The 13,346-nt window shown below is 42.6% G+C and overlaps 1 long non-coding RNA gene across 2 annotated transcripts; it reads right to left on the bottom strand.

Annotated features, from left to right (window-relative positions):
- Positions 1-5,911: 5,911 nt before the first annotated feature.
- Positions 5,912-12,388, bottom strand: LOC109500070. 2 transcript variants are annotated; one of them, XR_006598430.1, is made up of 3 exons: positions 12,016-12,388; positions 9,460-9,571; positions 5,912-8,066 (listed from the first exon to the last, which is right to left on the bottom strand). It is a non-coding gene; the product is annotated as an uncharacterized LOC109500070 (long non-coding RNA). The 2 variants fall into 2 exon arrangements; XR_002157739.3 differs by having other exon boundaries at positions 5,912-7,916.
- Positions 12,389-13,346: the final 958 nt, after the last annotated feature.

Below are 13,346 nucleotides of genomic sequence, written 5' to 3'. Positions count from 1 at the left end.
ATGGCTGCAACTGCTCTGAGACTCCCATCAACACTCCGCACCATATATAGGGATAGAGTGTTCCTTACAGTAGGAGAGTTAGTACATATCCAGAAAGTCCCCCTAAAATGTCTCTCCATACAGCTCTAGCCTAAATTGGGTGAAATGATTGGCTTACACCCATGAAAGTCAACTCTTAGAGGTAAGATTGGGTTTCATCTTTGCCGAACTTCCACTGGCTGCGACATACGGGATTTTCCCAAGACAGCCAATGAGAGAACTGAATCCTGGACAGGTAACTGACGTAAGTCCACTAACCATATCTTTAGCTCCGCTTAAGTCTCAGAGACTTCACACGTTGCCTGAGGTGGAGAGTGGTTTCAAACTGGGTTCTGATTCTGAAGCGTGGCTTCTTTTCACTTCACATTGTATCACGAGATTGGAGAAACTACCGGAAAGCATAAAACATCATCCTTATCCTAACTTTAGAAAACTAAAACTGGGAGCGCCTGGGTGGCTCAATCGTTTAAGCGTCCAACCTCTGCTCAGATCATGATCTCTCATTTGGTGAGTTTGCGCCAGATGAGGGGCTCTGTGCTGACAGCTCAAAGCCTGGAGCCTGCTTTGGATTCTGTGTCTCCTCCTCCTCTGCCCCTCCCCCACTTGTGTGTGCACGCGAGCTCTCTCTCTCTCTCTCTCTCCCTCTCTCTCTCTCTCAAAAATAAATCAACATAAAGAAAAAGGAAGAAAACTAAAACTGAAGTAGTCCTAAAGTCCTAGGAAGAAATATGACTTAAATAGAATGTCTTCCCCACCCCATCCCCCAGCGTGCATCCTCCTTCCACATTTCCTAATACACTAGAATCTTTCCCATCTTTCCAGTCCTAACTAAGTGCTCTCATACTTCCATGGCAGTGGTCCATGCTCCAAAATGATCTCCCTCTCTTAATTTTCATTGAACATCCAAGTCTTTAGATGTTAGATGAAACAATTCCCCATTAATAATAATAATGCAGAACAACCACTTGTGGGGATATTTGCAACACCCATCATGGTACTTGGTGGACACAACCCCTCATACTCCTTGCCCCCAAGAATCTCTCCAGGAGGAATTTCAAGGGAGAGAGATACCAAAAAGTAGGTGAGAATTTTGTTGCAGACAAACCCTCCCAGAATCCCTGGGCTCCAACTCTGAAAGTGATTGTTTTCCTTACCTCCGCGCATGAGCCTCCTGGAGTGCCCAACTGTCTTCCCTCGAAAAGCGTAGACTTCTTCCCAAGAGTCTTGTCTTCTTCCTAGAGTGCTCCCATTGGATCCTCTTCTTGTCCCACTCCCATACATTTTCAAGCATTTTTTTTATATTTAAGAGTTGTCATTTGATTGGTGTTTTTGTGTGTTTGCGTGTGATGGCTGTTTCATTTTCTGCTAGTTCTTTTCTCTAGTGTGCTTAACCTAATAATAATTATCTTCACTTAAAAAAGACTTCCAGGAGCACCTGCGTGGCTCAGTCAGTTAAGCGTCCGTCTCTTGATTTTGGTTCAGATCATGATCTCACAGTTTGTGGGTTCAAGCCCCACACTGGGCTCTGTGCTGACAGCGTGGAGTCTGCTTGGTCCTTGGTCTCCATCTCTCTGCCCCTCCCCCCCTTCTCAAATAAATAAATAAATAAAATTTTTAAAAAGGGTTCGAGATTCAAATTGCCTTTGAATATGATTTTATCCTCCCCACCCCTCCAAAACAAACAGGTTTCACTTTCCTAACGTCGTTAAACACAACAAGAACTGACAACAAGAGAAGAAAGGCTGAAAGCCCAGTATGCCTAAAAAGCCTAGAAATTCATCTTTTTAAGAATGATACGCCTTGGAATTTACTCATTAAAATGTCACTCAGCTCTTTCTCAGTCATGCAAAGCCAACCACAACTGAATTCTAAATTCAGGAACCTGGAATGGGGTTCAGTGGTACAATTTTGTTGAAGCCCTAATTGCTTCAGGGGGAAAAAAAGGGAAGTTACAATATCTCAAATTGGCAGCATGCGTCTGGCCAGATCTAGTTTGGGCTGGTGAGAGCCAGACCGAGGATTCTTCAGGACTCTTTTAAGAGAGCCAGAATTAGACTATGGGTTTTAGGTTACTGACCCTGGCTTTGATGCATGCCGGCGACTAGAAGTCTGTGTTTAATTGTTTTACCCTCCTAAGCCTCACCAGTGTTTCCCCCTGCGTTGCAATCGCAAACATGTTTGCCATTTAGCTGCCTGCATCTAGGACATCCCTTCCCGCCCACTACCCACGCATAGAAATACTGCTCTTTCAATATTCTGAGCTGTTCAGCCACTGCAGAATCAACCCACACGCAGTAACTGTTAAAGTACTGATTATGTCCTCCTTAGACTCTGATACCTTAAATTCTGTTGTTTTTCCTAATTGAATGCAACATTTTACATATTTACAGCCTTTTCTCTGAGATGGATTTTAAAAGACCCTTAAGGACCTCTGCAAGGCAACTTAATTTTGCATAATTCTTATTCCTAGCAGAATGGGGTTTCTTTTAAGAAAAGAAAAACTGGAATTATATAAACCAGGGAATTTCAGATACGGGTGGCAATTCCCTTGGACGTAACCATTTAAACTGAAATTAACTAACCGATGGGTGTGGTTCTGTCTGCCAACTTGTAGAGCATTCCCCACATTCATAATGTGACACTACACTGGGGGTGGGGAACTGAGGGTGTGTGTGGTGGCTGTGGGGCAAATTGAGTGCTCCTATTAAGAGCTCCTGCACACTGTCACTGGCTGAATATAGAGTATTCTCCCTGTCCACTCAAGAAAAGGCAAGGCCAGCCTGAAACAGAGAATCAGAACTGGGTAGCAGTTAATGTCGGAATCGTAAGATAGAAGTTTGGAACACAGGCTACGAGGTTTAAAATTTATACAAAAGGGCAATTTGACACCATTGTACGTTTCTAGGAATCATGTGTGAAATTTGATTATTGGTTCCTCTTAAGTATCAAAGCAGCAATCTTAGAGCAATTTTTGGTTTTTTTTGCATAGGTAAAACTTAACTGCTATTTTTAGATCAAAGTTATGTGAAGAAAGGCTGGGTGGGCTGAATCCTGCCTCTCCAACTTTCATGAAACATTTATTATTAAGAGTCAGTCAGTGCTGAGTACAGGGAGATAACAGGAAAAGCAAGAAAGATGTCTACATTTGAGGAGCTCTGTCTAGTGTGAAAGAAAACCTTTAAACAAATAGTAAACATCTAGCATAATAAGTTCTACAATGGAGACACTCCAGCAAAGACTGACCCACAATGAAGATGATTTAGTGTTAAGATAGGAGGGGTGTTTAAAGGGGATCAGTGTTTAAGCAATCAGGTTACAGATGGATCATTTTCTGCTATGAAACCTTCAGTTCCCTATGTAACCTTGTAACTTCAGGGTATGGATAACGAATCCTCAAATAACGTGGCCTTCTGTGTATCCTTCTTTACTTTTTTTTAAATGGTTATTTGTTTTCGAGAGGGACAGAGACAGAACGTGAGGGGGGAGGGGCAGAGAGAGAGAGAGGAAGACACAGAATGTGAAACAGGGTCCAGGCTCCAAGATGTCAGCACAGAGACCCACGGGGTGCTTGAACCTATGAACCACGAGATCATGACCTGAGCCACAGTCGGACACCTAACTGACTGAGCCACCCAGGCGTCCCTCTCTGTGTATCCTTGTTTCCCATATCAGGACCCCTAGGTCCCCACTGGTCTGCTCTAAGGCCAATCCTGTCGTATTCAATCAAAATGAATTTAAGATCTCTGATTCGACTCCCAGTGAACATCCTACATCAGAGCAAAATGGGCTTGAAAAGATTGAGAGGAGGGGCAGTGTGCTAGACCTTCACTGAGAGCCCTCAGATAAAAAAAAAAGTACATTTCTATCTACGGAGCACTAAACATGTTGTCATCTAATTCAAACTTATGAGGTGAGGGGCACCTAGGTGGCTCAGTTACGCTCTGACTTCGTTTGAGGTCATGATCTTGTGGCTCCTGAGTTTGAGCCCCTCGTCGGGCTCTGTGCTGAGACAGCTCGGAGTCTAGAGCCTGCTTCAGATTCTGTGTCTCCCTCTCTCTCTGCCCCTGCCTTGCTCATGCTCATGCTCATGCTCATGCTCATGCTCTGTCTCTGTCTCTCTCTCTCTCTCAAAAATAGAATAAACATTGGGGCACCTTGGTGGCTCAGTTCGGTTAAGCATCTGACTTCAGCTCAGGTCATGATCTCGCAGTGTGTGAGTTTGAGCCCTGCATCGGGCTCTGTGCTGACAGCTCAGAGCCTGGAACCTGCTTCGGATTCTGTGTGTGTGTGTGTGTGTGTGTGTGTGTGTGTGTCTGCCCCTCCCCCTCTCGCACTCTGTCTCTGTCTCTCAAAAATAAATAAAAATTAAAAAAATAAAATAAAATAACGTTTAAAAATTTTTTAAAAATAACAAAACTGTGAGGTTATGTTAAGTTTCAGAGAGGTGCAGTAGCCTAAAATCACTCAGGCAGTATTAGAGCTGAGGCTCTAACACGCTTTCTCCGACCTCAAAGGTGAGATGGGCCCATTCTAACCAGTCAGGCAGAATTACTTTCAGAGAGAATGCCATTTTTGTTGATTGTTTCCTTCGCTGTGCAGAAGCTTTTTATGATGTAGTCCCCATCATTTGTTTTTTGCTTTTTTTTCCCTTGCCTGAGGAGACATATCTAGAAAGAAGCTGCTGTGGCCAATGTCTAAGAGGTTACTGCCTGTGTTCTCTTCCAGGACTTTTATGGTTTCAGGTCTCACATTGAAGTCTTCATTCCATTTTGAATTTATTTTTGTGTATGGTGTAAGAAAGCAGTCTACTTTCATTCTTTGCCATGTAGCTGACCACTCATCCCAAAACCATTTGTGGAAGAGACTGTCTTTTTCCCATTGGATATTCTTTCCTGCTTTGATGAAGGGATAACGAAGAGGTGGTGTCTGTGTGTGTGTGTGTGTGTGTGTGTGTGTGTATACATATATTATGTATATATACATATATTGTATATATACAATATGTAATATACATATACACAGGTATGTATACATATACATATGTAATATATGTATATATACAATATATATGTATATAGGGACGCCTGGGTGGCTCAGTCAGTTAAGCGTCCGACTTCGCCTCAGGTCATGATCTCCCAGTTTGTGAGTTCGAGCCCCGCGTCGGGCTCTGTGCTGACAGCTCAGAGCCTGGAGCCTGCTTCAGATTCTATGTCTCCTCTCTCTGCCCCTCCCCCGCTTGTGCTCTGTGTCTCTCTGTCCATCAAAAATAAATAAAATATTAAAGTATATATATATATATATATCTTTGTATATATACATTACATGTATGTAATATATATAATGGAATATTACCCAGTCATAAAAAGAATGAAATCTTGCCATTTGCAATGATATGGATGGAGCTAGAGAGTATTATGCTAAGTAAAATCAGTCAAAGAAAGACAAATACCATATGATTTCACTCCTATGTGGAATTTAAGAGACAAAACAAACAAGCAAAGGGGGGAAAGAGAGAGAGAGAGAAGCAAACTAAGAAATTGTCTGCACTAGAGAGAACAAACTGATGGTTACCAGGAGGGGGGTGGGGGTGGGGGATGGGTGAAACAGGTGATGGGGATAAAGGAGGGCACTTGTCGTGATGAAACTGGGTGATGTACGGAAGTGTTGAATCACTATAGCGTATACCTGAAACTAATATAACACTGTGTTAACTAACTGGAACTTAAATAAAAACTTCAAAAAATAAAAATAATAAATAAAATATTAATATCTAATGAGAAAAAAGAGAGAATGACATTGCATCCTGTTTCTTTCTTTTTTTTTGAGAGAGAGAGAGAGAGAGAAAGAGAGCAAGAGACCCAAGTGGGGGAAGGACAGAGGGAGAGGGAGAGAGAGAGAATCTCTCAGGCGTGGAGCCTGAGGCAGAGTTCAATCTCATGAAAGTGAGACCATGACCTTTGCCAAAATCACAAGTTGGAGGCTTAACCGACTGAACCATCCATGCACCCCTGCATCATGTTTCTTAAACTGGGGGGCCAGTACATTGGAGATCATTATTTGGTATTTCTTTAAACTTTATATGTATTATCATTAGGATTTTATGTCTATTCAATATTTAACTAAAGCAAATTTAAAAGGTAGAGTTAAATGGGAATATTGGATGAGCCAAGACTGTATAAAGAGGTGTTCCTGCATTAAAAAAAAAGAGAGAGAAAATTTGGCAAATAGTCATTTGGCCTCAGTAGGATCCCACCAGGAATATCAAAAGTGTTCTGATGGGAGAAACACTATGCTGGAAAGTCTAGAAGCAATCAGAGAGTTCCAGAGGAGTTTTCTGGAAGAGAACAGGGCACCGGGTACCCAATGGAAGTGAAGGAAATCACCCAAGCCTAGCAAGAAGCAAATCAGGGCTCAAGTCCAACTCAGATCCAGGAAATAAGATAAGGTCATGGTCAACAGAAACTGGAACTTCAGAAACAAGAAGGTAGGACCTCAAGAGCAAGGCAGAGCCTATGCTAGAACTAAACCATAAGGCATAGCCTAACTCAAGTAAGAACTCCTCAATGCCTAGTCCTCTCTAAGCTAACTAGAGTTTTAAAATCCTTTTTGGGTGGTGGAAAAAGTGGGGAAAGGGTAGGGAAGAGCTGAGGACAGTGTCAAGTATATAGGGCTATGAAGGTATGGGCACAATGATTATAACAAGTCCTAAAATGTTAGAGGGAGAAAAATACTGCCTGTAGGGGATATCTCTTGGTTTGTCCCTGCCCTTTTGGTAATAGTGTCCCGCTTCCTTTTGAGACCCCCTCCCCATCCCCCAAGAATAAAGGCATAATAATATATCCATCAAAGAGCCTTGCCCACCCTAGGTCCAGAGCCCTACCTAGGTAAATCGTACTCTCTCTCTCTCTCTCTCTCTCTCTCTCTCTCTCTTTCTCTCAGCATTTGAATCTGAAAGGAAAGATGGGAGGGATGAAAAATAATTGATGCTGTTTCACTCCTGAATCTGGACTTCAGTGGGACACCTAGATCACCAACACTGTTTTGATTTCAGTCCTTACTGAAGTCTGTATCATTAGTATTTCCTGGATTTTGGAAATAGCCATCTCCCTCCAGGGAATGACTTCTCCTTTAGATGAGCTGAGGTCGTATCTGTTGCCTGCAACCAAAGGAGCGCCAGTGATTCAGCACAGAAGAGGAGAGTAAGATTCTGGTTCTTTTCGGAATTAGCCTTCCCAAAGGTAAAGTGGGGTTCAATGTCCTTGCAGTTTAGAGGGCCCCAAAGAACCGCCTTCTATCTGCAGAACGGTGTTTCTTGAGGAGCCTACTAAGGCAGGCAGATTCTTCCATCTCGACCTCCTCCTACCCCACTTTCTGACACAGCTAAAGAATACGTTCTCCAAAGCCCAAAATTGCTTAAGCCTTGACCTAGTTCTTTAGGATCTCTTTAAAATTTAAAACACGTCTAAGTTCATAGGCTTGCTAAATAGTCTCTTTCATGCTCAAAGTTTGAAAGGAACGCCAGATCTAAAATAAATGCATCATCATACAAACAATATATTTTCCTATGTGCTGAAATTGAGTGAAAATTACTGTGAACAGGTAAGTATTTTTAGCTTAAATTTGATCAGGCTAAACATGACCGTTTTACTATCAACGTGATCAGGAAAATGACATTTTTCTTATGAAAAAGCTACAGAGGAAAATAATCCTTTTGATATCCATGATGAAAGATTTTTTTCAAAATGCATACCATTTAAGAATTTACAGACTTGTATAGACACGATCATTTGTGTCCACGCCTTTGATTCAATCGCAACATTTTCATTGTAAAAATTCGGAAAGCCGTAAATGGCGAAGATAGAACAATGAGCCCAAACCTGCAAAGAGGAAACTGAAGTTATTCATAATCGTTCTCACTGGCAATCAATATGGTATTGATTTTCTATTCTTGTTCCTCTTGCAGTAATGTCCTTGGCTTGAAACTCAACCCAAGCTAGGAAATATCAGCAAATAAAGCAATTTCCAACCTAAGGAAATGGAAAGAGAAAACAAGACAGCAAAAGCCTGCATCTACTTCAGAGATGAAAATAACTGTCTGCTGTCAGTTAATTCTACTGGTCAGAAAACAGTGGCAAGGTGACCCAGGCTACAAGTAGGGCCCATGTGAACTTCTGGGTTTCATTCTGATCTACAGCTAAAGACTACACCAGTATCCTAACAGAAGCACCTCCAGTGGCCAAGAGTAATCCAGGTCTCGATGGATTCACATCACCACTGCTACAAAATCTACTCCAAATGCACACCCCTCTGGCCGTGAGTCAATGGCATTATCCGAGTACGTGAGGAAAAGTAGCATCTCATTCAAATTTAAAAGGAATTGATCAAATTGGGAAAATTTTCAACTATCATGCATTAAAGCGCAAACCATTTAAGAAGCCCTGGGGAAATTCATTCCAGAAGTGGAGCACCGTAATTTCTTACAAAATGGAACATGTTGAGGCCTACATTAAGCAATTCACAGATAAAGATCAAAGCCCACATTTCCAACTGGGAAAACTGGATTCAAGATAAAGGAACATCAAATCACAGAGTTTTGCTTGGTACTCGTCAGTTGAGTAGTTTTGGGGCAATTCAATAAAAATGACTTTCCAGGGACAAGCTGTGGTTGCTTTCTTGATTTTATAATACTGTTTTTCATCATTATTAACCAAATCCAAGAGTTCCTACACACACAAAGCAGACATGGCAGAAGATGAACTGTGTCTGCCTCTAAAGCACAAAAGCAGTTGTAAGACATCTGCTTTTAAATACTTCTTTCCTTCAGTTTCTTTTCTAAAATATAGTTTCTGGGAAACATTTACTGTGTAACAAGGCTTCCGTCCAAGAGAAGACCACAATTATTTGACATCAAAGGTACTAAGATGGGTCGCTTAAATAATCGCCAAAGAACTTTTCAAAATAGAACCATGAAAAGATCGTTTCATTTTCCAGAATGCAACATTTGGATCATGAGTCACATCAACTTTCCCAAAGCAAGGCTTCTTGTAACCACATAGGAAATGTATATATCTTGTTGCAAATGGTAGAGTCCTATAGCCGGAAAGCCTTAAAATCCAACTTGGCAGGTAAGGGGTGCAACCCATGTCAAAAAGGAAAAAGTCAACAGCACCACACCCACGCTGAAATCTGCAAAGTCCGTAAGGGTGGTTCCCTCTACTCAGGCATGCTCACCCTCTTGTCAAGCATCTCTCTTCAGAATCTTCCAGACTGGTGACAGAGTGATTTCCTGAACTACGCCCACACTGACTTCCTTCTGCCAAAGCATGGAATAAACCTGACAGCTCTTTTCCCTTCAGCCCACCTCTGTTACACGCACGAAAACCCAAAACCAAAACCACCCTAAGCTTTGTAAGCACATACCTTTTAATTAATTACAGTAACTCCGACGTGACACTGAGGGATAAGTAATGACTCAGATATTTTTCCGTGCTGGAGTTTTCTACATTCATAGAATCATGGAGCCCGAAGTGACCTGCAAATTACACAAATATATTGCTTTGGCTAAAACACACATTTAAATGACTATGTAATATGCCCTCATTTATGTAGAAGGCAAATGGTTCGTGCTAATTATTTTCGAATCAGGCGATGGTCCGTTAGAATACATGATAGTAATTAGATGTCAAACATATAACTGAATGAGAGCTGTTAGGCCGTTTGTGGTAGATCTGATGTTGGTATCAGATACCACTGAACTAGATGACCCCACATCACATCTTCTGGACGCTCCGGAACATACCATCCTTTGAAGTAAAACAGGTGCTTAATGGGAATCCAGGCAATGCAACGCTTTCTGTCAGGTATCAGTTGATAGTCATACTGTAACTGGTAAGAAATTGGTAAGATGAGTGAACACAGGGAAACTCCTGGCAACAGATGCCGATGGAAATGCGGAGAGTCTGGGATCGGTTCTCTATTATGCCAGGATTTATAAGCAAGTATTAAGACACGCTTCTCTGGCTGCCTATTCATTCAGATTTAATCATATGATCACCTGGAATGAAATATCCACTGAAGATAAGACCTTCTGCAGCCCCATGGCTAATGCCATAACACAATACACAGAGCCTGAGGTGAATGTTGACGCGTCCAGTGTCTCCTGGATCCTTTATGCTTCCTGTCCTAGTGTAACGTTCCTTACCATACCCATTTCACTCTTCCAAGGGTCCTGGCACGGACAATGAATCTCAGGCTCAACCTAGGATAAGGATTGAGGAAAACCAGATGAAAGAGTTGCTCCATTTGGTTCCCAAAGGCTTGAAGTTGGTGAATGACAGCAAATTCCTACAGCAGGGCTTACAAAACACACACACACACACACACACACACACACACACACACACAACCTTCCATCTCTTTAAGTTGCTGGACTAAAATGGCCAGACATAAAATTCAGAATTTGATCTGGTGGGCTGTTGAATCATGTCCACGGAATCCACAGCTCTTCTCCATCTCTTGTGTGACAATTAGAGCAGTTGTGGAAAAAGAGTAGATCTATAAGGAGAGCAATGAGGATACGTGGAAGGCGGAGAATTTCTCAAAGGGTAGTCTCTTTCCTCCTTGGATAAGTCTGCAACCATCTTGCTTGAAGCGTTTGTAATAGCCTTACCTGAGGAAGTTCTCACACAAGGGAAATCTGAGTCCCTGTGCCTGACCTCCACCGACCCTGATAATCTCCAGGCCTATAATTAGAGCCTGTAGAGAATAGCCCTCAGAGATTCTATTTGATTTCTATTAACAACAGCAATACCCCCTCTGGGCCTGGAGAGGCCTGCTTTCAGCTCCCAGAATGACCACAGATTTTCACCTACAATTCTCAGACCGGAGTCCATACACGTGTATCCCTAACGCATGGAGAGGAGGCATGATGCCCTGAAGAAAGCACCCTGTAATATGCTAGTACGTTCTATGATTTTGTTTCCAGCTCTCCACAAAGGAAACTATTCATTCACCAGAACGACTGTGCAATGAGGAGACGGAAATACCCTGTCCTCTCAGGGGTTGTTGGACATTGGCTCTGAGCTAACACTAATTTTTGGGAACGCTAATTTTGGGGAGACTGTTGGTGTGGTCCACTGGTGAGAATGGAGGCTAAAAGAGATCAGGTAATGACGATAGTTGCGACCCGAATCCAGCTCGTGGAGGCCCAGCAGGTTCCTGATCACATCCGATGATTTTCCTGGTTCCTAAGTGCACTATCCGTACAGATAACCTCAGCAATTGACCAAATCCCGGCACTGGATTCCTGACCCTTGAGGCACCAAAATGTGTTTTTCCAGCATAACCATTAAGAGTACTCCGTTCACTATCAAAAACACACTGGTTTTAGTGATACATTGTACGGTCACCCCAGCCTATTGTGGTAGGAAGGACCCAGGAAAACTCTTAGAACTTCCTCTTCCCACCAGAAAGTAAATCGAAAGCCGTATCATATCCTTGGGAGGAGGCTGGGAAAGGTGGGGTAGAAATACAAAGTTAACTGCTACCCTCAAAGACTCAAAAGAAGCAGAGGTAGCTCGTTTGACCCATGCAGAAATCACCTGAGTCTCCCAAATGTGTCTTAAACATTCTCACCCAGTTGATGATCATGAACTGAATCTGTTTTTCAAATCAAAGAGGCCCATCCAGACATCATTTCTTTACTGGAGCAAATAAAAACAGTTTTTGGTTTACGTCTATTGATCTCATCAATGCTATTTCAATAAATAAGCTCAGAAGGTTATTATCACTTGGCAGGAGCCTAGTATACTGATCCTGTCTTAGGAGTACAGGAGCTCTTGAACTCTATGCCAATTTGGCCATAGCGTCCTTGATGGTCTCATCATTTCAGAGGGCATCACGCTCGTCGAATATATCGTTTCCTGCTGAGAATACCCAGTAATAGGAAGTAGCAATGACTTTCGATGGGCCTCTCACCTGTCTGAGGTACATAGGGATATCCTTGTCAATATGAAAGACAATACGCCTTGCATCGGACAGCGGTAAAGAAAAAGTTGTAACACTTGACAAGCCTCATTGGGTTTTGGAAGTAACATATGACACAGGTGTGCTCCTTTGATTCACTTACAAGAAAGCCCAGTGGCTGCGAATTTTGAGCGGAACGTGGGATCTGAGAAGGCTAGAAAATGTAAGTTTCGCAGTAGGCAGCTCTTTATGACCTACTGAATCCAGAAGGACTCAAAAATTCCGCAGCAGATTGGAATGCTGTCTAAATCCTATGAAAATTCCAATAAACAAACCACCGTAGAGGCCCCTAGGGTGTTTGAGTGTAAGCACATACTCTTTGACAAGTAATACTTCTCCTTTTGAGAAACAGCTGTTGGCTTGCTCTTGGTTCCTGGTAGGGGTTGAACACCTGTCCTGAGAACTCCATTCATGAACCTCCTATTGCAAATGAGATGTTTGTAATAAAACTGGGCATTCCTTGAGACACTCTGTGCCTGCGATGAGCCGGTTAACACAGTGGTGACCCTGAGACTCGATAGAACCTAAGCACGGGCTGCTGCAGAGCCCGCTTTGGATCCTCTGTGTCCCTCTCTCTTTCTCTTCCCCTCCCCCTCTCGCACCCACACGCTCTCTCTCTTTCTCTTGTAGAATACATAAACTTAAAAAAAAAAAACAAACGGGCGCCTGGCTGGCTCAGTTGGTTAAAAGTCCGACTTCAGCTCAAGTCGTGATCTCGCGGTTTGTGGGTTCAAGTCCCTCGTCGGACTCTGTGCTGACAGCTCAGAGCCTCTGGAGCCTGCTCCAGATTCTGTGTCTCCCTCTCTTTCTGCCCCTCCCCTGCTTATGCTCTGTCTCGCTCTCCGTCTCAAAAATGAACATTAAAAAAAAAATTAAAATAAATTAATAAAAATCTGATTCCGTGAAAGCAATTTACATTTAGCACAACCTGGTTTCAAGACAACACAATTTCTGTGTTGCAAAAGAATTTTGACAACTTCCTGCAATGTATTGAAATGAAATTTAACTTTGGGGGAGCAGAACATCGTACTCTAACAAATGCAGTGAGAAGTTGACTATCGTATTTCCTTTAGATACCAGAGGTGACCAGTTATGGGAGTTCTTGAACTCAGTATCCAGAAATCTCCTGAGCATTTGTCTAGATTCCACTGGAGGGCTGAGGGTACCGTGCAAGTTGTTGCCTCCAGAAGCCTGAGAGAAGGAGACTGAGCAGGGCAAGGTAAGATATTTCCCTTAAGCGGCTGGTAGCAGCAGCATCAAGGAGGTGAGTATACATCACGATG

The sequence above is a fragment of the Felis catus genome, chromosome A1, assembly GCF_018350175.1.
Source record: "Felis catus isolate Fca126 chromosome A1, F.catus_Fca126_mat1.0, whole genome shotgun sequence".
NCBI lineage: Eukaryota > Metazoa > Chordata > Mammalia > Carnivora > Felidae > Felis > Felis catus.
The sequence above is the reverse complement of the archived record's forward strand: the minus strand, read 5'-3'. Positions and strand labels throughout refer to the sequence as shown.